General features: G+C 42.8%; 1 protein-coding gene across 5 annotated transcripts in view; it reads left to right on the top strand.

Annotated features, from left to right (window-relative positions):
- The window catches only part of Atp8a2 (ATPase phospholipid transporting 8A2), a 527,640-nt gene that overhangs the window by 77,549 nt on the left and 425,283 nt on the right, over window positions 1-24,808 (top strand). The window contains exon 1 of one of the 5 annotated variants that reach the window (XM_021182072.2): window positions 24,486-24,785. The exons of the other annotated variants lie outside the window; for them this stretch is intronic. The gene's annotated coding sequence lies outside the window, so the exon portion shown is untranslated. Of the gene's footprint in view, window positions 1-24,485; window positions 24,786-24,808 lie in introns of those variants that run through there. 5 annotated transcript variants of the gene reach the window in all.

Below are 24,808 nucleotides of genomic sequence, written 5' to 3'. Positions count from 1 at the left end.
AACCAATGCTTTGGAGCTAGAATCCACAAATAACAGAGAACATGAGCTGTTATCTTTCTGGGTCTGGGTTACCTCACTCAATGTAATAATTTCTAGTTCCATCCATTTACTTGCAAATTTCATGATTTCATTTTTCTTTAAAGCTGGATATAATTTCGTTGTTATGTACATAGGTATTTTTTATTATCCACTTATTTGTTGAAGGAAATTTAAGTTATTCCCATTTCCTAGCTCTTGTGCCTAGAGTGGTAATGAACATGGCACAGCAAGTATCTGTGCAAAAGGACATCAAGTCTCTTGGGTGTATTTCCTGGCATGGTAGAGCTGAGATCTTACAGGGTTTCTATTGTTGTCAAGGAACACCCATGGCCAAAAACAACTTGGAGAGGAAAGGGTTTTTTGTTTGTTTGTTTGTTTGTTTGTTTGAGACAGGGTTTCTCTGTGTAGCCCTGGCTGTCCTGGAACTTACTCTGTAGACCAGGCTGGCCTCGAACTCAGAAATCCGCCTGCCTCTGCCTCCCGAGTGCTGGGATTAAAGGTGTGTGTCACCACTGCCAGACGAGGAAAGGGTTTATTCCCCCTTATACTTCTACATCACTGTTCATCATTGAAAGAAGTCAGGGCATGAACTCAAACAGGACAGGAACCTGGAGGCAGGAGCTGATGCAGAGGCTATGGAGAGGTGCTGCTTACTGGCATGCTCCTCATGGCTTCCTCAGCCTGCTTGCTTGCTTCTTCCTTCCTTCCTCCTTTCCTTCCTTCCTTCCTTCCTTCCTTCCTTCCTTCCTTCCTTCCTCCCTCCATCCCTCCTTTCTTTTCTTTCTTTCTTTCTTTCTTTCTTTCTTTCTTTCTTTCTTTCTTTCTTTCTTTCTTTCTTTCTTTCTTTCTTTCTTTCTTTCTTTCTCTCTCACTCTCTTTCTAAATTTTTATTTTTTCCTTTTTTTAATTGGATATTTTCTTTATTTACATTTCAAATGTTATTCCCTTTTCCGGTCCACCCTCCAGAAACCCCCTATCCCATTTCCCCTCTCCCCCTGCTTCTATGAGGGTGTTCCCCCCCCCACCTCCCCACCCTGGCATTCCCCTACACTGGGGCATTGAGCCTCCACAGGACCAAGGGACTCTTCTCCCATTGATGCCTGACAAGGCCATTCTCTACTACATATGCCATGGGTCCTCTTTGGTTGGTGGAGCTCTGGGGGGTGGGATCTGATTTGTTGATATTGTTGTTCTTCCTATGGGGTTGCAAACCCCTTCAGCTCCTTCAGTCCTTTCTCTAACTCCTCCATTGGGGACCCCATGCTCAGAGCAATGATTGGCTGCGAGCATCCTCCTCTGTACTTGTCAGGCTCTGGCAGAGCCTCTTAAGAGACAGCTATATCAGGCTCCTTTCAGCAAGTACTTCTTGGCATCCACAATAGTGTCTGGGTTTGGTGACTGTATGGGATGGATTCCCCAGGTGGGGCAGTCTCTGGATGACCTTTCCCTTCAGTCTCTGCTCCACTCTTGGTCTCCATATTTCCTCCCGTGAGTATTTTGTTCACCCTTTTAAGAAGGACCAAAGTATCCACACTTTGGTCTTCCTTCTTCTTGAGCTTCTTGTGGTCTATGAATTGTATTTTGGGTATTTCATACTTTTGGGTTAATATCCACTTATCAGTGAGTGCATACCATGTGTGTTCTTTTGTGACTGGGTTACCTCACTCAGCTTTCTTACAGAACCCAGGACCACCAGCCCAGGGGTGGTCCCATCCACAATGGATTGGGTCCTTCCCCATCAACCACTAATTTCAAAATGCACCATAGTCTTGCCTACAGTGAGATCTTATGGAGCGGTTTTTTTTTTTCCATTGGAGTTTCCCTCCTCTCAGACGACTCTAGTTTGTGCCAAGTTGATTTAAGACTAACCAGATCACTGGATCATACGGTAGATCTACTTTTAACTTTTCATGAATTCTCCCCGTGGATTCTCATAGCGGCTTATCAGTTTGCCCTCCTCCTAACAGAGAAGACATGTGTCCCTTCCCCATGTCCTTGCTTGTGTTTGTTGCCAATTCTTTTCTTGATCTTGGCCATCCTGACTGGGGTAAGGTGAACTCTGAAAGTAATTTTAATTCACATTTTTTTTAATTGTTAAAGATATTGAACCTCTTTTCAGATATTTCTTCTTCTTTCTTCTTTCATGTCTGTGGTTAATTTTTAATTGGCCTATTTATTAATTGTTGGCCTTAATTACTGACAAATGGAATGTCTCATTCAGAAAGTCCTTTCCTGAACCTTTATCTTTTTTAAAAATTTAATTTTATTTCTTACTCATTCACTTTATTCACTACCCTCCTCCCAGTTACTCTTTTCCACAGTCTTTCCTCCCTCCCCACTCCCCTTCTCCTCTGAGCAGGCGGGGGTTATTCTCCCCCCCCAGCCCCCCCTCTCCCCCCGCACTTCAAGACTCTACAAGGCTCAGTGCTTCCTCTGAGGCAGGGCATGGAAGCCCAGCTGAACATATCCCACACACAGGCAACAGCTTTTGGGATAACAACCCCCATTCCAGTTGTTTGGGACCCACATGAAGAGCAGGCTGTGCATCTGCTACATGTGTGCAGGGAGGCCTAGGTCTAGCCCATTTAAGTTCTCTTGTTGGTGGTTAAGACTCTGAGTGCCCCAAGGGAAGGGTCCAGGTTAGTTGGTCTTCCTGTGAAGTTCCTATCCCCTTCTGGACCCGTAATCCTTCTTCCTATTCTTCCATAAGAGTTCCCAAGCTCCATCTGCTGTTTGGCTGCTGCACCTTTATCTTGGTATGGTACTGTCTATATTTTCATCTTAGAGTTTGGGTGTTTAAGATTTCACATCGAGACCTTTGATTCATTTGCATTTGGGGGCAGGATGACAGATACAGGTCAATTTTAATGCTTTTATGTGTGAATATCAAATTTCTCCAGCACCATTTGTTGAAGATGCTATCTTTCCACAAGTGTTCATTTTTGGCATCTTTGCCAAATATCAGATGGCTATAGTTTTGTGTAGTCAACTTTGGGTGTTCTATTTTGTTTAATAGATCTACATGTCTATTTTTATGCTGGTACCATACTGTTTTTATTATTATAGCTCGGTCATTTAGCTCGAAATCTGGCATCATAATCCCCCCAATATTATATCTTTTGCTCAAAATTGTTTTGCTTTGTGGGGTCTTTTGTGGTTCAATATGATATGAATTTTAGGATGCTTTTTCTATTTCTGTGAACAATGCCAGTGGGGAATTGGATTGGGATGGAAGTGACTATAAACATTGCTTTTCACAACATTAGTTCTGTCAGTTGTGAGCATGGGAGGTCTGCTTTAGTGACTTCCTCAATCTTTCTTTAGAGATTTAACGTTTTCATTCTAGTGGTCTTTCAGTTTCTTGGTTATGTTAGCTACTAGGTACATTTCAGGTTATTGTGAGTGTTAACTTCCTAGTAATAAATGGGATCTTATAAAACTGTATAGGGAAGGAAACTACGTAAAGAGAAGCCCATTGAGTGGGAGAGAAACTTTGCCAGCTATACAGTTAGTAGATTATTAGTAGTTTTTCCATGATCTTTTTCTGAGCATGTCTGTTATTGGCATAGAAAGAAAGGCTACTGAGTTTTTCTAGTTGAATTTGTTATTTTTGGGTGGGGCTTTTGTTTTGTTTTGTTTTGTTTTTTTGAGACAGGGTTTCTCTGTATGGCCCTGACTGTCCTGGAACTCACTTTGTAGACCAGGCTGGCCTCAAATTCAGAACTCCACCTGCCTCTGCCTTCCAAGTGCTGGGATTAAAGTCGTGCACCACTACTGCCCGGCTCTAGTTGATTTTGTATCCTGCTACTTTGCAAGTGTTGGTCATTTCTAGAAGTTTTATGATGGGGTGTTTGTTATTTCTTATGTATAATATTACATTGTCTGCAAATAGGGCTAATTTGATTTCTTCTTTCACTATCTGTCTCTCTTTACTTTCTTCTTGCTTTATTGCTCTGGCTATTGCTTTGAGCACCATACTAAAAAGGAATGGGAGCAGTAGACTGCCCCCTCTCATTTTTTATTTTAGTAGGACAGTGGGTTTCCCCCCTCCACTTAGGATGGTGTCTGTGTTTTTGTTGTATAAAGCCATTATTAGGTTGAGGTATACTTTCTCCTATCTTCCTACGCTTTAGGACATTTATCATGAAGGCATGTTGGATTTTGTCAAAGGTCTCTGCATCGTGTATTGAGATGATCATGTGACTTTTGTCTTTAAGCCCATCTATGTGATTGTTTGCATGTGTTGGCTTATGTATGGTGAACTCTCCTTTATCCCTTGGAAAAGGCGACCTGATAGCAGTGCATGATCTTTGTGATACGTGCCTGAATTTGGTTTGCAAGTGTTTCACGGAGAAGATGTTCATCTTGCCTGTAGTTTTCTTTTGCTGTTGTGTCTTTATCTGGGTTTGGTATTTGAGAACTGCTAGCTTCACAGGCATTTGGAGACGCTCCTTCCATTTCTTTCTTTCTTTTTTCTCTCTTTGTTTGTTTGTTTGTTTGCCTCTTTTTGTGACTAGTTTAAGAAGGACTGGATGCAGGTCTTTGAATGCATGGCATCTGCTGTGAATCTATCTGGGCCTGAGCTTTTTGAGTTGGAAGGTTCTAAATTACTGTTTTGAGCTCCCTCCTGATTCCCTATAGGTCTGTTTAAGTTGTTGGTCTTTTTATGACTTAACTTTTTAAAATTAGATATTTTCTTTATTTACATTTCAAATGTTATCCCCTTTCCTTGTTTCCCCTCTGAAAATTTCTTATCCCCCCCTCCCCCTGTTTACCAACCCACCTACTCCTGCTTCCTGGCCCAGCATCCCCCTATACTGGGGCATAGAGCCTTCACAGGACCAAGGGCCTTTTCTGCCATTAATGACCGACTAGGCCAGCCTCTGCTACATATGCAGCTAGAGCCATGAGTCCCACCGTGTGTACCCTTTGGTTGGTGGTTTAGTCCTTGGGAGCTCTGGGGGTACTGGTTGATTCATATTGTTGTTCCTCCTATGGGGCTGCAAACTCCTTCAGCTCCATGGGTCCTTTCTCTAGCTCCTTCATTGGGGACCCTGTGCTCCATCCAATGGATGGCTGTGAGCATCCATTTAACTTTGATGATTTTCATGAGTCTAAAACTCCATTCATTTCTTTTATATTATCCGACTTAATGGATGGAGTACAGATTTTAAAAGTATTTCCTTATAGTATCAAAAATCTTTTGGTGTCTGTTTTACTGCTTCCTTGTTCATTTCTGAGCCTGTTAATGTGGATACTCTTTTGCTTTTGGTCAGTTTTAAGAATCAGTTCTTAGATTTGTTGATTCTAGATACTGTTTTTCTTGTTTCTATTTCATTAATTTATGATCTGATATTGATTACTTCTTCCAAGCTACCAGATTTGGGCTTAGTTTGTTCTTGTTTTTAACAACGGCTTGAGTTGCACCATTAAGCTATTGCTCTGTGCTGTTTTTTTCCGATTGTTTTAGTGCGGGCACTTGGAGCTGCGAGCTCTCACTTAGGGCTGCTTCCATGTGTCTCAAGGGCTTTGATCTTCTTCCACTTTCACTTAATTTCAGCAATTTTACATTTTCTTTCCTGATTTCTTCTTTGACCCACTCAGCAATATGTTGTTTAATCTCTATGAATTTATGTAATTACTAGAGTTCCTTGCTATTGATTTTAATCCTTATTGCTTTGTGGTTAGATAGGTTACATGAACTTCATTTTTTCAGTTTTTTTTTTTTGTTATATTTTGTGGTCTCCTTTAGAGAGGCTACCATGAGCTGCTGAGTCAACTGTATATTCTTCGTTGTTGTAGAATATTCTATACATATGCCATATGCATTATGTCCATTTAGTGTATGATGTCATTTAATTCTGGTGTTTTCTGTTTAGTGTTTGCCCAGATGACCTGCATGTTGGAGAAAATGTGGTGTTGAAGTTACTGATTTTTATCAAACTGGGTGCACTAGAGTTTAGTCCATATGGTTAGGATAGTAATGTCTTTTGGGGTAATTGTTCTCTTGATTAGAATGAAGGATCTTCCTTTATCTCTTCTGGTTGATTTTAGTTTGAGGTCTATTTTGTATGTATTTATGTATGTACATGTATATGTATATATGTATATATGTATGTATGTATGTATGTATGTGCTTTTCTTCCCTTGCAGGTTTCTAGTTGGCTTATATGAACAAATAGCTACATTTGTATAAGTCATATGTTAATGTAGTATGCTTAAGAAAGGTGCAATTAAAGATTGTTCCTGTCTGAAAGGATTACAGGGATGGAAATGAAGAGGAGCCTGAGGAAAAGAAGGTCCAGTGACAGGCCCAAAGTGGGATCCAGCTCAAGGGGAGGCCCCAAGGCCTGACACTGTTACTCAGGCTATGGAACACTCACAAATTGGGACCTAGCATGACTGTACTCTGGAAGACCCAACAAGCAGCTGAAAGAGTCAGATGCAGATATTTGCACCCAACCAATGGACAGAAGCAGCTGATCCCTGTTGCTGAATTAGGGAAAGGCTGAAAGAAGCTGAGGAAAAGTGCGACCCTGTAGGACGACCTGCAGTCTCAATTAATGTGGACCCTCGAGATCTCTCAAACACTGGACCACCAAACAGACAGCATACAACCAGCTAATATGAGGCCCCTAACACACATACAGCAGAGGATTGCCAGGTCTGTGTTCATTCAGAGATGATGCACCTAACCCTCAAGATACTGGAGGCTCCAGGGAGTTTAGAGGTCAGGTAGGGTAGGGGGTGGGGATATTCACATGGAGACAGGGTAGGGAGGAGGTGTGGGATGTGGGACAGTGTGGGGGGATGGACTGGGGGGGGCAGGGGAATAACACATGGAGTGTAAAAAATTAATTAATAGAAAAAAAGTGACAATAGCCCTGGAAGGGTTCTGAACCAGGAATAAAACCAAAAAGCAAAACAAAACCAAAAAAAACAAAAACCAAACCAAACTAAAACAAAACAAAAAACCCCTGATATTTGTTTATATTGAGTATTTTCCAGAAACTCACTGGCCAAAAGAGCATGTACAGACACACATATATTTAAAGATACACCTTCTATATTATTTTAGACTTTACATGTTTTTAAGAAGAGCCCAAATACTAAAACAATATATCCTTCAGCTTGACCAACAAATACTGAATTAAGCATGAAAGACTTATGCTTGAAAATATAGTTTTCAAACATTAAAAATTTAGGGAAATTCTACATAAAAGTAACTTGTGGAAAAGCATCAAGATCCCAATAAAAGTGATATTTAAGCTTTTCTGTTATATTTTTTAAAAAAATTACTTGAAAATCTTGTACATGTATGCAATATATTTTGTTCATATCCACCTTACACCTCCATCTCTTCCAAGGTTTTCACTATGTCCATCTCACCACTTCCAACTCCTTCCAGTCCATCTACCCTACCTCTAAATCCCCTTCCTGATTTCATGTTCTCTCTTGTCTGTCTGTCTGTCTGTCTGTCTGACTCATAAGATACTTAGTACAATTAGTCTTGTCCATATGTCATGGATCTGGGGCCATCTGCTGGAGCATGGTCAACCTACCAGGGACCATACCCCTGAAAAAATTACCCCATTTTCCTAGTTGCCAACAACAGTCAATAGTTCTCAGCTAGGGGTGGAAGAGTTCATGGACCCATGCCTGAGTCACGCTAGAAGCTTAGTTGGCTTGATCTTGTTTGGATCTTGTACAGGCATCAGTAGTTGCTGTAAGTTCATGAGTCTGGCTGTCCAGTTGTGTCAAGAAGACACTTTCAACCCAGTTCTTCCCAAACCTTGGCTTTTACCTGGCTTTTGGCAATGTGGCTCTGAGCCTTGTGGGGGAAGGGAACATTCCACAGACACTTCTCCTCTGCGTTTTGACCAGTTGTGGGTCTGGTGAAGATCTTTGTAATGTAGTATGTTTTATGATCAAAATATAATACACATGTTAAATGTAGCAAATTGTTTATTGTCTGTCTAGTGATATGAGTGATATTTGTGCAAGGAGAATGTGAGATGCAGCATAGCCCAGCAGTAATGTGGCTTGAAGGGACTGATACATACATTGATGGCCTGCGCCATTGAAATCACAAAATCAGGCTCATTGGTAGACAAGGTAGAATAATTCCTTGGTAGAGTGAACAGTGTGAACACTGAGGAATTCTAGGAAGAAATGACTCTAACAAATGTGACTTATGTAAACCTCAAGATAACTCTGTACCAGGTGTTTGGTGAGTGCCTTTCGTAACCACAGCCATCTCAGCTAATGGGTTCTTTATAAGTTTCTTGCTTATAGAATTAAACATTGTCATTTGAAATTGTTATAAGTACATTTTGTAACTTAGCCATGTCCAGTTCTGCTCAGGGGTCATTTACAGTTAAGAGACTTATTGTTTTTGTTTCTTCAAGCATAAGTTGGGGGTTGTAACTGTGCGTTGCATATGATTTTCTTATACCCAGTGTGGTCATTGTGCTGAGATTGTGTTAACATCCTCTATACCAGATGAGCAAATGTTTTTATAGAGTTCAGAAAATTTACTGTAGGGATGAGTGTTTAGCTCTCAGCAGCAACCATTCAACAGATGTGCATCCTTCTAACAAAGGGACAGCAGGAGACTGAATTATGCATTACCTAGCTCAGGGCTCTGTGGATGATGAATTGTGTGTAGAATGTAGTTAAATTATATTCCTTTTAAGAATTCCATTTGGGGAGATTGGCTTTGGGTTTAGAGACTCAAATATAAAGTAGAGATATGAAGGAATTTCAGCTGATGTTGCTGTAAGCAGAAGGTACAGGAATGGACAAGACATATATGAGAGATTGCAGAGGAGGCCTTGCATTGAGAGTAGGGCCTGGCATTTCATGGTGGGGGCTATGGCTTGAATGAAGACCCCAAGGTATGTGTTGGCAATCTCATTGCCAATGCAACACTGTGAAGAAATAGGCTTCCAGGAGGCAATCGGGTTATGGGAGCTCAGCACTTGTGAGTGGCTTCATGACATTACTGTGGAAAAGTTTCACTGTGGAGAATGAGGTCTTTCTAACATGTAGGCTGGATGTCCTAAGTGGGTCTCACTGACCCGTATGCAGTGTTGTGTAATGTGATGGCAAGAAGACTCTTGCCATGTGTGAAGCTTCCAACAGGGAGTTCCCAGACACCAGGACTACCAGGTAAACTCATTTCTGTCCATTATAAATGAATATATCTGAGGTTTTGTTACACAACCATAAAACTTATGAAGACAAAGAGGAGCTTGCTGTCCACTTGAGGTGCCTCACAAGCTGTCAGCCTAATTTGATAAGTGATTAACTAACTTAGCTTACACTTTGAAAATGCTATTGGCTCCTGTGTGGCTACCACTCAAGGGTATGAGCAAGAAGAGGCTGAGCAAGGAAGTTACTGCAGCATCCACATGTGGAGTGATAGAGTGAGGTGAGGTTAGAGGAGGAGGGTGGTGGTGAGATTCAGAACCCAAGCAGGGAGGTGAAGGAACAGCTAGGGTTCTCTTACAGTTAGATCTGGGATCAGGAGATGAATCAAATCATTTGGGAGTAATTGCAAAGATAAACATCATACTACTTCTAATTCAGGCCAGTTATTACCAAGGTCTGTCATTATATTCCTGCAAAGAATAAGGAAAACAATACATTCACTCAATTTCAGCACATGAGACATGCCAGGATTAGGGAACAATATAGTCCTGCATTTTAAAGAAGAAGTTTCGTCACACTGGGAGATGGGAACTAAAGGCAGTGTATAGAATATGGAAAACTCTATCTCTCTCTCTATCTCTCTCTCTCTCAACACACAGTAGTTATGCACTTTTATGGAATGTAGACTGTATTGCTATTTGCCAAGTATAGTGGTCAGGTCAGGTTGGCTAGAATTTCATTGTCACAAACATTTATCATTCTTTTGTCCTTGGGAGACTGAAAATCCTCTCCTCTAGCTATTTTAAAACACACAGTCATCACCCATCATCTCTCTGCTGTGCCATACTTAAATAGTATCCCTTGTAGGTCCTATCTGATTATTTTTAAGTGGATGTTGGGGCTGGGATGCAGCTCAGTGAGCGAGGCCTTGCCTAGCATGTATAAAGCTCTGGGCTCCATACATATATATATATATATATATATATATATATATATATATATATATATATATATATATATATATATATATAGTATACATATATATACATATATATATATATATATATACATATATATATATATACATACATACATAATAAAAGTAAATATAGTGAAGTCCTTGCAAAGATTATTTCTGGGTAACACATATAACCCCACGTATTTGAATAACATTTGTATGCTTTGTAATATTCTTACAGTATGGGGCTTAGGAAAAAGAATACAAATCCTCATATTCTTCACCTTGCTGGTCTGCTTTGCAGCATGACCCCGGTTGCATACGTACAGGACATTAAAAGCCAAAAAAGAATGATTTCTTCATTTAGTGTGTATTCTATCATCACGCAGAAGATATTTACACTGCGCTACTAATTATAGAACAAAGCCCAGCGCTCTCAAGAGCAAGAGTGACAAGGTCCAAAGGGTTATCTGTATCTTAGACAGACTTCATGCTACTTCTGAGTCTCTGGAATAGACAGCTGTTCTTTCCCAGGTAAGTGACAGGCAGGCCCATCTATCCTGACTCTTCCAGGAGGAAACAATGGTTTTGTTCCCTTGTTATTTATCAGAAAGCCTTTGCCCAGTTAGCAATTCTATGAAGTTTAGTGATGTATTAGTGAGATCTCCCAAGTAGATCCAAGTCATGCCTGCAACAGGGCCAGGGTTATGGGTGACCATGTGTTGAATGGTAGGCAGAGCCCTCTGGTTCCTGCTTTCTAAGCTGCTGACTGTGAAAAGGTTCATCCCCAATGACCTACAATCCTGCCAATATCCAAGAAAACATCTTCAGGAGTTGAGGTCCCTGAATCATGTAGGAGATGGGGTCCAGTTGATTTGGCTACTTATGGCTGAAAAGAGGAATAGGGGGCTTTAGAGTCTCCACTCTTGCCAGTGTTAATTTCCTAGAAGATAATCAAGGAGACCCCAGATAGATGTAGTAAGATCATCATAGGACCATGTAAGGGTGAGTTGACTTTGGATGCAAGGAGATAGTACAGATGAGAGATAGATAACAGTTAAGCATGCCATCTTCAAGACTAACATAGTCACTACTAAGATTATAATAGGTATAACTCATTTCAGTATGAAAATTCCAAGATCCGTTCCGTAGGCTGTTTGCCCAAAGTGATGGTAGTGTCTGATGTGGTTTGAATCTGTAGATCCTGGAAAACAGACGAGACATTAATAGAATGATTGAGAATATACATACAGAATTTAGCCTTAATAATAGAAAAGCACCTTAAAAGCACTTAGGACAAGTGCTGAATGGACTGTCAGGGACTCCAAGGAGGGCTATTGCACAAACTGAGGAAAACTGTAAGGTCTAAGGGAAGAACTTCTATGGTCCAAGGAAGGGCAGTCCTGACCTTTCCCATGATGAAGGCAAAGAAAGTCCAACCACAGCTGAGTGGGATCTTGTTGTGGACGCCCTCAGCTTCCCAGTCCTTGTCATCTCTCTTGAAAGAACTCATGTGAGATCAACTTGTATGGACACTTCATTTTCTTACAGAACAGAGTGGAGCACCCTTAAGTGTGAGTGTGGATAGTGGACAAAGGGAGCACTGTGGAGCAGTGAGCCCTCTCAAGAGTGAGGATGGACAATGGCCAAGGAGATCATTGTCTGGAGTGCCTTTCTGGCAATCCCTCTTACTAGCATTCCATGAATGTTGCTGCACACAGTATGACTATGTGTGGCAGGGTTGCATGAGATGTAGCAAGGTATTTCTTGGAACCGGACCAGCTGCACCTGAAGCAGGGACATCTAGCCCAACCTGGGTTGTTACCATATGTCTTCAGAGGAGAGAAAACCTAAGCTGTGTCCTAATGATGGGTCATAAGCAGGAAGAGCGCAGACTGAGGAAGAGGATTTCCAGGCAGAGAGCAGCACCCAATGTTCATTGCTGTGAGTTCTCCTGCTCTTGATTTTCCACACCAGACCACAAGATCATTAAATGCAAGAGGATGACTTCTAAATTGGATTTCTAAGAGTGTATGTTAATTAAACCAAATCGTGAGGTTTGCTGTGTTATGCATCACCTATGATATACTTTGATTGTATTGACACATTACCCTCTTTAAGCCCCTCCCCCATTCTAATAGTTTATCTCCCCTTTCGTGTCTTCTTTTTTCCAGACTTCACATATGAGAGAAAGCATTGATGTCTAAGTCAGGCAAATGTTCCTTAGCCATGATGTTCTCTGCTTCCACCCCTTTCCATCCTAATGGTTTGATTTCGTTCTGCTCTGTGGTACAGTAACACTCTATTGTGGGTGTGTGCACATCCATATATATGTGCATCATCCTTTCACTATCCATCTAGCTATTCATAGCACTTGACTGGTTATAAGTAGATTATTACTTATTTGGTGGTGATCATCAGGATGCAGGTAGCTCTGTTGCATGCTGACTTTGACTCCTCAGAGCGACGTCGCTGGATCGAATATTTCTGTTTTCAGTGTTTAGAGAAATTCTATACCTGTTTCCATAGTAGTTGTGCAAGCTTATATTCCTACTCCCCAGCGTTCAAGGGTTCCTTTTTCCTGCATCCAGGGAGAATCTGTACTCCTGTATTGTACACACAGGATGCCTGGAATTTCTAATGGATGAATAAATTTTTGTCTTCACTATCTTGACACCCTGCTTTCTTCTGTGTGTTCCTGACTCCAGGGTAGTAAATCTCTAGCAATTGGGGTTGGCTTTCTTGGCTTAAGTATGAAGTGGTCAAACCTGGATGCCTGTGAGCCAACGAAATTTTCCTCTCTTTCCTCTAGTTTTCTTTCCTTGCCCTATAGTGCATAGGATTTAGGAGTATACTTTTATTTTCAGAGAAAAACTTAGAGTAATAGAAGATTCAGTTGATAATAGATTTGAAGGTCATTTTAGGATACTCCTTGAAACAACCATAAAATGACTCTCATAACAAATAGGGAAATTAAATTTGGATGTTGGCTGACTGATTTATTACTTACTCATTGCCTTATCTCTACAGTGAGTATGATTGTTATATGGGTCAGTAAATAGAGAACATCTGGCATAGTGGTAGGCTCAACAAAAGACACATATTCATTTTTTTTCCTGAGATAATGTCTCTGTATGTAGTCCAGGATGGCCTCAAACTCACTATGTAGCCTAGCCTGGCCTTGTACTAGGGTTCCTCCTGCCCTCACCTGCCAAGTGGTGGGGTTACAGGCATATGCTGCCACGCCTAGCATGCCTTTTAGAACTGTAATTACAAATGACCCATCTGTGACATGGTGAACAGGATTGGTCTGGCAGGATTGAATGGGCTGGGGATATTGCAAGGCAGACACTCCATATGCCTTTGCTGTAACAGATTTTCCTAAATTTAAGTATTCTCACTTCTACGTCTGAGAAGAAAATGTGATACACAAAATGTCAAATCAGCGAGAAAGTTAGGAAGAGCCAGAATTCTTGGAAACTTTGCTTTGCCAGGGCGCTGGGAAGGGAGGCCTCGACTGATTTGTTAATGTCTGACCTCACACACATTGGAGGTTGTATTGAGATCGCTGATGGAAGCAGATGGGAGTTGCTGTGACCAATGAGGATGCGCCATCATGACAAGCTTGACTGCCTTGGTTAATGGATGAGGACAATGAATGTGCCTTTCCCTTGTCCATTGCATCTTACTTCCATGGACTTAGGGCCTCCATGAAAGAAAAGCCATGCCAAGAACCACAGGGACACTGACTTAGGGAAAATTTGTTTTGAGCTTCCTGTGATCCCCCACCCTTCAGCGTGTGTACAAAGTGCTTGGTGGATGGTTCAGGCCTCAGCCTTTTCTGCCTGGAAGGAGAGGCACCTCAGTGGAATTTTAGGCATTGCTTGGAAAATGGCATCAGGAGAGCTCACGAAAGCTGCCTCTGCCTTTGATTGTTGGAGAAGTGGAAGGAGAGGGGTGGAGAGAGAAGAGCACAGGTGTCAGGTCCCCTTTTCTTTCTGTGTAGAAAGTTCTCCAAACAGAGAGCGGAGTGAGGTATGAGAGATAATTAAGGATGACTGAGAACAACAGGTTTTGCTCTCCTGACCTGCCATACTCTTTCTGTGGAGTTGTGGGGGCTGACTGGACAGCTAGGAGCCCCTTCACAGGGCTATGAACAGAGGGCCTCCGGTAGGTGGCAGATGCTTCTAAGTCTGCATGGGTGAGGCAGGGCCACTTGCAAAGACTCCTACCCTTTGATAAAGCCCGGCAGACCATGCAAAGGCTGTAGTTGTGACCCCAAGCAGGAAGAGTAGGTCATCGTTCTGTAGACCAGAGGAAGCAGACAACATTTCTGTTAAGGAGCCCAGCTCTTCTCCATACCTCTGTCCCTCCCCTCCATTTACACTGTATCATTTAAAGGAGAGGCACAAGAGAAGATGGGATGACCATGGAACCGAAACAGCCCTCATCACGACATACTGAAAGTTGCTCACATAAACGACTCCAATAGCATGAGCTCCAAGCAACTAGACATTTCCATTTTCTCCAGCTGTCTGTTATATGTTGCCATAGGAGGGAGAGGTGGTCAGAGTAGCTGCAAATGAATTTGAGGAATTGCATCTTCCTACACCGACGTTAAGGAGGACAGTGAAGCTCCTGTGTTTACTTGGTTCGTGTCCAGGACACATTTACTGGAAGCCTTTCTTTTGTGGGGAGGCACATGGCTAATGCATGGCTAATATGAACATGAGCCTGGCCTCCTGGAGTATATGTCAAAAGCTGATCCTAGAAAATGAGCAAAGAAAGTGTTCGTGTGGTTGATGCTGTGTTATAAAAATGCAGTGTTAGGAGGGCATACTGGAGCAGGGATTGCGGTAGATAGGCTCCCATCAGTGCTGATTCTGTCAAGTTAATGCGGAGGCACAAGAGACAGGAAGGAGTTTTCTCTTCTCATGGGATAAACTTAAAAAAACTGAAGTTGGTACTCTGTGCTGGCACGGTCTACATCTGCAGACTCAGCCAACCCTGGATAGAAAATGTTTAAGAATAACAATGGATGTCATGCATATAATAATGAAGCATGGTGCAGAGTCTGTTTATGTACAGCTTAGGCAGTGTCAGGCATGATGTGTTATCTAGAAGCGAGTGAAAGGATGAGTGCAGTTGAGATGCAGATGCTGCGCCATTGTGGAAGGGGCTGGAGCACTTGTAGACTTTGGTACTAAGGTAGTGATGGTATCTTGGACCCTGCCCCCTATATCTGCAATGTGTGACTATGGAATTCTCTATGGGGTTTTAAAACTGATGTCTCTGCTTGGAGTCCAGGTTTGAGGTCCCAGGAGCAGTGGAGAATCTCTACTGGCAGAGAGGGTTGCTATAAAAAAAATTACTACACTTGTACTTAATCCGTGGGCAACCCAGCCTGGAGTGAATTCTCATTCTTATTCTCTGAATTGAGAATTTATGTAGCATAGTTTTTTTTTTTCCTTTAAAGTCTGGTTTTATCTATGAAATACATTTCCAGAGAAGCACATTTATCTTCGCTTAATTTACAAGATGAGTTAGCACAGGACACAGAATGGGTTTTGAGATCAGGAGTCTGTATTGCAGGTCTTACTGAATGGAAGTGTCATAGTTTGGCTCTCTGCTACTTTGATGATGTAGGGGCAGGATCCAAGATGCCCATCACTGCTTTAGCACCAAAGCAACACGAGTGGGAAAGGGTTTATTCGGCTCACACATCCCAGTCACAGTCTATCCCTGAGGGAAGTTAGGGCAGGAACTCAAGTGGGACCAGAAGCAAGAGCCATGGAGGAAAGCTGATCGCTTGCCCCCTCTGGCTTACTTAGCTAGCTTCCCTGAATAGCCCAGACCCACCTTCCCAAGAACGGGACTGCCCACAGTAGATTGGGTTCTCCCACCATCAATCATTATTCAAGAAAATGGCTCAGAGACATGCTCAGAGGACAATCTGATGGAGACAATTCCTCAATTAAGGTTCTCCTCCCAAGTGACTCTAGTTCGTGTCAGGTTGACAAAAAAAGCTATGCCTTCAACTGTGTATTTCTCTCTCCCACCACCCAGCAAAATGCCTCCCATGTAGGAGGTACTTGATCATTGAATGAATCCAGCATCCACAATATTTCAAGTCATAAACAGCCCACGGCCTATTACTTTTGCTGCATTCTCTTTATTCCCTTGAGAAGAGAAAAGAATCCAGTAAGTGTTGACAGAAATAAGAAATCTGGACGCATCACTGTCATCTTCCCATTGTTCTCTGAGCTTTGGAACTCTTTGCTTGGAGTGGATCACATCTGCTATATTTGGAGAGACACAGTCTGTGCAAAGTGGGGTCTTGAGAAGCCTCTCAAGTGTGTCTGCCAAGGCAAAAATAACCACATTCTGCATTTTCCCAGCACTGCCATTGTGTCTGTCTGATTAGGAGAGGTAATCAGCCCTGCAGCCCTGGTTCTCTCCAGCACCCAAACTGCCGCTGCTGTGCCTGTGTTCTCAAGAGCCATGAAAGAGCTTTGCAAATATGGTGTGGAAGCCAGAGCTAAGCTTGAACATCTTAGGAGGTGTGTGTGTGTGTGTATGCATGTGTGTGTGAGTGTATGTGTGTGCGTGCATGTGCATGCATGTGTGTGTGTGTGCACATGCTCGTTAGAGTGCAAGCATGCATGTATGTTTGTGTGCATGCATATGCTTCTGATTAAAAAGCTCTGTAATCAGCCATGACACTGCTTTCCTAGAGTGGAGGCGTGCCCAGAGGCATAGAGAGAGATACCTTTGTATAATTTTCAAGTAAGAGAAAGACAAATTAGCCTCTTATCCCTCATTATAAAAATCTGAATGGCCACATCTTCTAGAAAGTGTAAAGTAACAGAATTTTTAGAATTTTGTATTTACTGATTCTTTGTGAATTTCACATCATGCTCCCATTCCCATTCATCACCCTGTGCTTTTGTGCCCATCCTCCACCCTTGTAATCTTCCTCCCTGCAAAAGAAAAGAAAAATCTCATTGTGGAAGCTGTAGTGTGTCACAGTGTGTCACACAGTATACTCTTTTGTCTACACATCTTTGCTTGTAAATGCTTATTACATTGAGTCATTGGTCTCATTTGAGGCCTCTGCTTTCTGTTATTCTGGATCCTTCTTGGGATTTCTCTCAGATATTCTGTTGTTGTCCTGTGTCATGGAGATCCTGCAACTTTGGATTTCTAGGATTGGCCCTTTCATGGGCTCTAGAAGTTCATCTAATGGGGTGGGCCAACTCATAGCCCTGGATCTGGGCCTGGGTGGTAGATGTAAGCTATTATTTCCTGGAGGTGGAATGGGGATAGCATCATCTAACTGAGAAAGAATTCTGCATGTATTAGCACTTTGAAACTGGAATGGAGGCTCAAGCTGATCTGTGAGGTAAAAATGGTATCAGTCCTCATTGCAACACTGTGATAAGATAGCCCAGTAAACAATTTAGGGCAAACTTATTTTGGCCTGGGTTTTCAGATTTTCAGTTGGTGGTCACTTGGCCTGTTGAGTTTAGTCCAACAGTAAGGCAGAGCATCATGGAGGGAGCCCATGATGGAAGAAATTCTTACCCCAAGGTGGCTAGGAATGAAAGACAGGATGGGGGAGACCTGGGTCCCCATATCCCTTCCAATGACCTAACTTCCTTCCATTAGGCCTTCCCACCTATAGGTTGAAGTATCTTCCAATAATACTACTGGTGATCAAGCCTTTAACACAAGGCCATTTGGAAGACTCTGAAGAAATAAACAGTAATAAAATTAGATTTTTTTTCTAAGAAAGGAGGGAGGAGGATTAGAAGGAAGGGAAGAGGGTGTGGAAAGAGAAGGGATATGAGAGACCTACATGACCCAAAGTTTAAAATATTTACCAACTTGCACTCTTTAGAACAATCATCACCCTTTGATTTCTATAATCAGTTTCAATTTTGTGGACTAGGAAACCAGGGCTCAGTGGGCAGCTGCTTAGCTAGGCTCACAGGGTAGCATGACCAAGTATAAGGAGATCGGAACTCAAGCTTCTGCAGATATGGATTTTAATCCTGTCTTTTCTGTGGTCTAAGATGTTGTGAACTTGTTAAGAAGGTTTCTGGTTTGAGTCCATCATTCAAGAGTTCACAATACTAGGGGCTGGAGGTAATGGTTCAGCTGGTAAAGGGCTTGCTGGGTGAGAATCAGGGCACAGAATTGGATCACTACCTCTTTTAGAAAAAAGCTTTTATGATTCTGTAATGTCAGAGATGAGGATCCGAGACAGGAGCATCTCTGAGCCCACTGACTAATCATCTTAGTTGAATGATAAGCTTTGGGTCCAATAAAAGTCTCTGTCTTAAAAATAGGGCGGAGACTGGATGAAGAAGAGACTTGACATTGACCTATAGCCTCCAAACCTATATACTCATGGTTACACCCTTCTATGTGTGCACATAACACACACACACACACACACACACACACACACACACACACACCACATATATACCTCCACTCACAGCATCTCCACATACAAAAATAAAGACTTCACAGTTATAACACTAACTGGCCAGTAGTAAGTCAGTGACACAGGATGATGACAAATCACTGCAGCAACCTGCACTTGCCAGTGACAACAGCTACAGCTCAGGCTTCCAGACCACCAGCACTTCTGATCAACTGCATATAAATTACAAGCCCTTCAGAGAACTCAGGAGCATAGTACACTCGTAATGAGCTTCATTATAAGCATTAACCCAGGGCCATCTAAATTTAAAGGTACTAGGGTTTGCTGTGGGAGAATACCAAGTCTGAGGTTTCATATATCACCTTGTCTGCACATTAATGTAAATCGCCGGCCTGAGCCCTCAGCCTGAGCTTTTGTAGCAGAGTGGCTTTTGTCTTAGTTTTGCTTTTTTGGTTTCCTCTATGTAGATGTTCTTAGTGGGATTATTGACCGCACGATGGAACTCAATCTCCAACTGCCCTACAGGTTGGGATGTTGTGCTGATGGACCTGATTCAAAGGCCTGGACTCCTAATCACGTGGTTGGCATCGGCTGCATGCTTAGATGCATCTAAACCTTCAGTCATCAACTTAGCATAAACTCAAGTGTGGATAAAGATACTCGCTGTGAATAATAAAGGCACCAATGTTTCTGCTGCTCTGGACATTTCAAGGGTTTTTAAATACTACCCCCAGGATCCCAAATAAATACAAGATGTGTTCCGTTTTGGTGTGTGTGTGTGTGTGTGTGTGTGTGTGTGTAGGCTGTCTTTAAATTCTTTAAAGTCTTGCTCTGGTCTTTTGAACTATGGGAGTGTGATACCATGCGATGCTCAAACAAATTCTTGATTGTCTCCACGAGACTCTCAGAGCTGGTTACTAACAAAGTTTGACTTAGAAGAACTAGATTATTTCTTTTTCCAGATCTCTACACTGTGATAGTAAAACATTACTAGGGAGATGGAGGAACTAGGTAAGCTCTGAGAATTATTTGGAATTGTGGACATGTTGATTGTGTTAGGGGAAAAAATGAACTTTGGGATGAAGGGTTTCTCCCCTATGTTCCTTATCTCATTGAAACACTTTGTAATAATTTAGCTATGGTAACTTTAATTTTGTATTTAATTCCTTACTTAAAAGCCTGTAACTGCCTCGATCTGTTTAGTTAATGTTAATATTATTTATACGTACTACATAAACCTTAAATAAAATAAATAGATACAAAAATATCTTCCAGCTCATACTATGAAGAGATAGATTTTAAGGCTTACTAGGAATTTTCACTTTGATAAAACACAATTTCCATGCAGTTAGCTCTAAGATGGCTAGAATGGAGCTGTCCTCTTCACCTGTACCTGCTCTGTCTCAGGGAGAAGTCTGTTGTCCTGCTTCCTAACCAGCGAGCTGCATCTTCTTCTGATTGCCCACAGGTTGCACATGAGTGGAATGCTAAAATTGTTTGATTCTATGAAGTGAATGCACTCCTGCCACATGTGGATGCTACCTCCCACTGGCATGGGAAAAGGGATGTGTAGGAGAGCCAGAGCTGAGAGGAAAGCTAGAGATGGCAGGCAGGGCTTGTTGGAGGGTCTACAGCAGCTAGGTTCTAGGTGTGTATCCCTGTCCATCCTGTGCTCTTTGTGCTTGGAGCCAGTCATGTGGCTAGAGTAGCTAGCCAGATCTTCTCTTCCCCATTCCTACTCTTCACCCATTGCTTTATCCATAATCACATGATCAGCTATTGTCTATCGTCTCTAAGTTACCTTCCAACCACTTAAGGATTCATTCAAACCAGCGGCTGGAAAGCGGCCATGGGGTCTTTCTTCTTGGGAATCTAGTGTCTCTGGTCTGAGTACTCGTATCAAATGCAGTGGTTCTCTACTTGTGGGTCATGATGCCTTTGGGGGCGGGTGTCACATGTCAGACATCCTGTATATCAGATATTTACATTATAATTCACAACAGTAGCAAAATTACCGGTGTGAAATATCAGTGAAGTAGTTTTATGGTTGGGGGTGGGGGTCATTGAAACATGAGGGACGGACTGTACTAAATGGTCACAGAATTGGGAAGGCTGAGAATCTCTGATCTGACGAGACCCTAGTCTGAGACATCTGGAACCATGGCGCCTCAGGGTGAACTATAAGTGAAGTGTAGTTTGTTCCTCCTGGTTCACCTTTCTTGCTCTCCTGTCTTATTGGGTAATGCAGGTTATCTATGGGTTCTTTTATGTGCTACTCGGTATATCTGGTTATGAGTAATTGATAGAATGACCAGGGTGTGGCTTATATCAGATATGGAAAACAGAGACTTCAAAATGCTGGGATGGAGTAGGGGACTCTGGCTGTCCATCAGCTGCTTCACATTTATTTTACTTTGCCTCCTGATTGCCTTGGTGGGTGGAAGAAGCCTTCAGACCTGCAAAGTGTGTGCCCACAGGTTAGCCACAGGCAGAGACCGTCCTTTCTGGTTCCCAGGCTTGCTGATTCATCATAGCTCACCTCAGAGCATGCAGCCGCCATCAGTTCAAAGATCCACAGAATTGCACAGCACAGATGTAGCTCCTGGGCTCTGGCTTGTCCATGAGGGAAACAGGGGTCAGTGCCCAGATAAGGAAGTAGTCCATGGTTCCATGGCTGCATAGGTGCCTTCAAGAGGCATCCAATCCAGTGGGTTTAGTTTGTATTTATCCACCATAAACTTATGACCACTGCTGTGATAGCCATTCTTCAGGATTAGGCAAGATAAGTTTCCCTCAAAGACTTGACTATCAATTGTCCACGGCTTTCTGTGGGAGCATATCGAGGCACCTGTCCATTTGCTAGTCTTGTTCTCTTAATCCTTTCCCTTCACTTTGGTTTCTTCCTCATCTACCAGCAATCTATTGACCCATCTATCTGCTGACACTGTGCCTGCTTATTTGGGGGAGCTATAAGCATATGCTTGGCTATTGTGTGGTGGTATCTGCAAAATGCATTAACTCAGGGTTTGTCTCAGGAGTCCAAATTTGAAACCTTCATCATGATGTGCCCTGCTATAAATGGCACAATGTTTTCCTTAAGCAATACAAATCTGTGTTATTTTGAAAATATATCTTCCAGTTCAGGGGTAGGTCAAGCTGAGGTCATAGAGGTAGAAGGAATTTATTTGAATCTTGGCATTGGGGATGACTAACCATTTCTTCATAGAAATAAAGTCCCCTACTGTGGCTCTGTTAAAAGTATAGAAAGATGAACATTTTTGCATTCTAAAACTTGGGAGATAGGATGTCAATCTTGTTCTGTTGCCACTTATTTGTGTTAATAATCTTTCCCCACTAATAGTAGTTGTCAGGATTTAATTGCTTGGGCAAACTATTATTATTCTTAATTATGTGTATGTGTGTGTGTGTGTATATGTCATATGCTTGCAAGTGTCCATATTGGCCAGTGGTGTCCAGTTCCCTAAAACTGGATTTACAGGCAGTTCTGAGCCACCTAACATGGGTTCTAGAAACTGAACTCAAGTCCTGTCTAATAGTAGTATGTGCCCTTAACCACAGGCAGTGACTCCATTATTTCTCTTGTGGTGCTTTTTGACCTAGTCTGATTTAAACTGCAGGTATCCAGTTTGCTCACCCTTTATACCCCACACATCCAGTTTCCCTCTCTCAAAAACAAGTCTTCCAGTTCCCCCATGAGACATTTTCCAGGTCTAAGTTTTCTTTCATTCTTCTGTCAACTCATGTGTTTACTAGCTTGTGTCTAGACTGCACAGCTGATCTCTGTATAGCCAACCTCCTGCTGCTTTCCCCATTACTGCTGGGTGTTCCTCTTTCTTGCTTAGACATCTTCTGTGGCTTCAAATGAAACCCAGCTCAAAGCTGGCCCTTCTCAACCCAGCGTGTCATCTGCAGTCTGCAGTCTGCCCACAGCCACTTTCCCACTCAAAGTACAAGTTATTGTGTTACCTCTAACCTCCCTTAACACCTTCAGTCTCTTAGCTTTGGTTATAAATGACCGCTCACGGCCAGGCTGCTGTAACACTCTGAATGGCCACTTGATTCCTTAAACGACTTGATTGAGGACAAGGGACATCTCCTAAACAAGCATCGAGCAACTGATTGTTCAGGTGTGGCTGTTTATGAGTATCCCTTACAAAGCAGTGCGGCGCAGAATCGGGGAGGATGTGGCTCACAAAGTAGTACATAGAGGGAGTTCCCTTGGTGATATGGATTTCATGGACACAGAGCTTAGAGGAGTGGAGAGCCAGTATGTTAGTGCAGTTCTGGCAACGGGCTGTTTGATCCTAGCTAATGGTAGATCTTTGGTCCTCCTTGCTGGTCACTATAGCTCTACCTGGGAAACCTGAAGACATCCTTCATGGGTTCCCATCATGTGCTAGGCTGTGGGGCTCTGGGATTCTAGTTCAGGTAACTGTAGTAGACAAAACAGATCTCTGGTGTCCTGGAACTTGGGCTGTTGGATATGGGGAAACATCACAAATAGTGTCAGGTGATGGCAGTGAATGCTGAGGTGGAAAACGAAACACGTCAAGTGGCAGAGAGGAAAAAAAAAACCCTATTCTTTTATTCACAAACATCTCCATTTGTCCAAAAGTAGCAGGTGCATTAAAATGTAGACTGGGTTGGGGTTATGGTTTAGTGGGGGTACTGAAAGGCCCAGGGCTCTATTCCTAGCCTACTGAAAGAAAATAAATGAGACAAAGCCCAGTCTTCCTAGATTAAAACCCAGGAAGCAGAGCTGATGGGGTAGCCAATATGGAAGTAGACATGGCTTCCTGCTGCCCTTTCTCTTTAATGGGAGGACTTGGCATTGTCTCCTGGCTAGGATAGACACTAGAAAGTAGGTGGTAAAGGCGGAAGAGGTGAGGGGTTGCTCCTACAGTAAGAGATAGCCTGGGTATGGTGCACTCATTCAAGGAGCAGCAGCAAAGGGCTGTATCTGGCTTGTGACCATGGCCCCCGGTGTGTGGTCTGGATGCCAGCCGACTCCAGGCCTGCTACTTCTTCACTGGTCTGCATAGTATGTCCACTCGAGATACTCAGTTCGCCTCTCAGATTCTGCTTTCTCCTGCTAGGGATTGCAATCCTTGTAGTTAAATTAAGATGATTGAAACACAAGTGTAGTTTTCCAGATTTTCTCCATGTCAGCGAACAGATATCTCTGTAGCTAGCAAAGGGGAGTTGACTCCCATAAATAAGATTCAAATTTTGCAAATGGTGTGTAGTATACACCTTTTTGATAGAGAAGATGAAGTGTTAGTTGGATGAATAGTTAAGGAAAACAAGGTTCCACCTGAAGAGCTTTGATTCTCCCTAAAGGTTACTTCTCAAGGTGGGCTGCCTTTTCCCAGAGGGGATGCTGGGTTGAGCTTCTGTGTGTGTGTGTGTGTGTGTGTACACGCGTGAGCATGCAGTGTAGTATATCCTTCTGCATACACCTAAGAAAACTGCTGGGGAGTTAAGCCTGTTCAAAAGCTTCCAAATAAAGCTTGCTGTCAGTTTTATAGAACTGGGAGGCAGGGAAGCTTGTGTAGGAGCCACAGGAACTACTTAAGAAGGAACTGGGAGCTCACGTGCTGGACCAGAGCTGGAGATGAAGTTGCTCTTTTGAGGTGATCTGGCTTATTTATGGACACCAGCAGAAGAGCTCGTGCAGGATCGCAGTGGGAGACAAGCTCTGTCCACCTGGTGCGGGACTGATTTCACAGTGGAAGTGCTTTCAGCAGTGATGACTTCACGTGTGGCATCTCGCTAGGGTTGTTTGTCTCATTGTGACTAAACATTGTCAAAGGATTCTAGAAAAACCAGGTTCCGAGTGCAAGGACAAGGCGTGGCCTCGGCTAAGTGGAGGTCTTCTGGCTTTGCTGCTGACTCCCTTAGCCTCCTCTCCAGTCTCAGGCAGTCTAAAGCAGCCCTCTTGCCATCGCCCTGGGCCAACCTGGCAAGCGCGGGTACCACAAGCTACGCGTGCAGCCAGCTCCATCCCCATCTCGCTCTGGGCCGCCAGACTCCCAGGAGCACTGGGTTCGGGCGAGATGGGGTTGCCTTGGGTCCACCGGGCCTCCTGAAGGTCCAGGGCAGCGTGAGGTCTCTAGTAAATCCAGAGTTAGAGAAGCCGGGGAACCTTTCCCAGGAATCCAGGTTGGAATGAGGCGGGGGGGGGG

Source organism: Mus caroli, chromosome 14 (assembly GCF_900094665.2).
Source record: "Mus caroli chromosome 14, CAROLI_EIJ_v1.1, whole genome shotgun sequence".
Taxonomy (NCBI): domain Eukaryota; kingdom Metazoa; phylum Chordata; class Mammalia; order Rodentia; family Muridae; genus Mus; species Mus caroli.
This window is presented reverse-complemented; position numbering and strand designations above follow the sequence as displayed.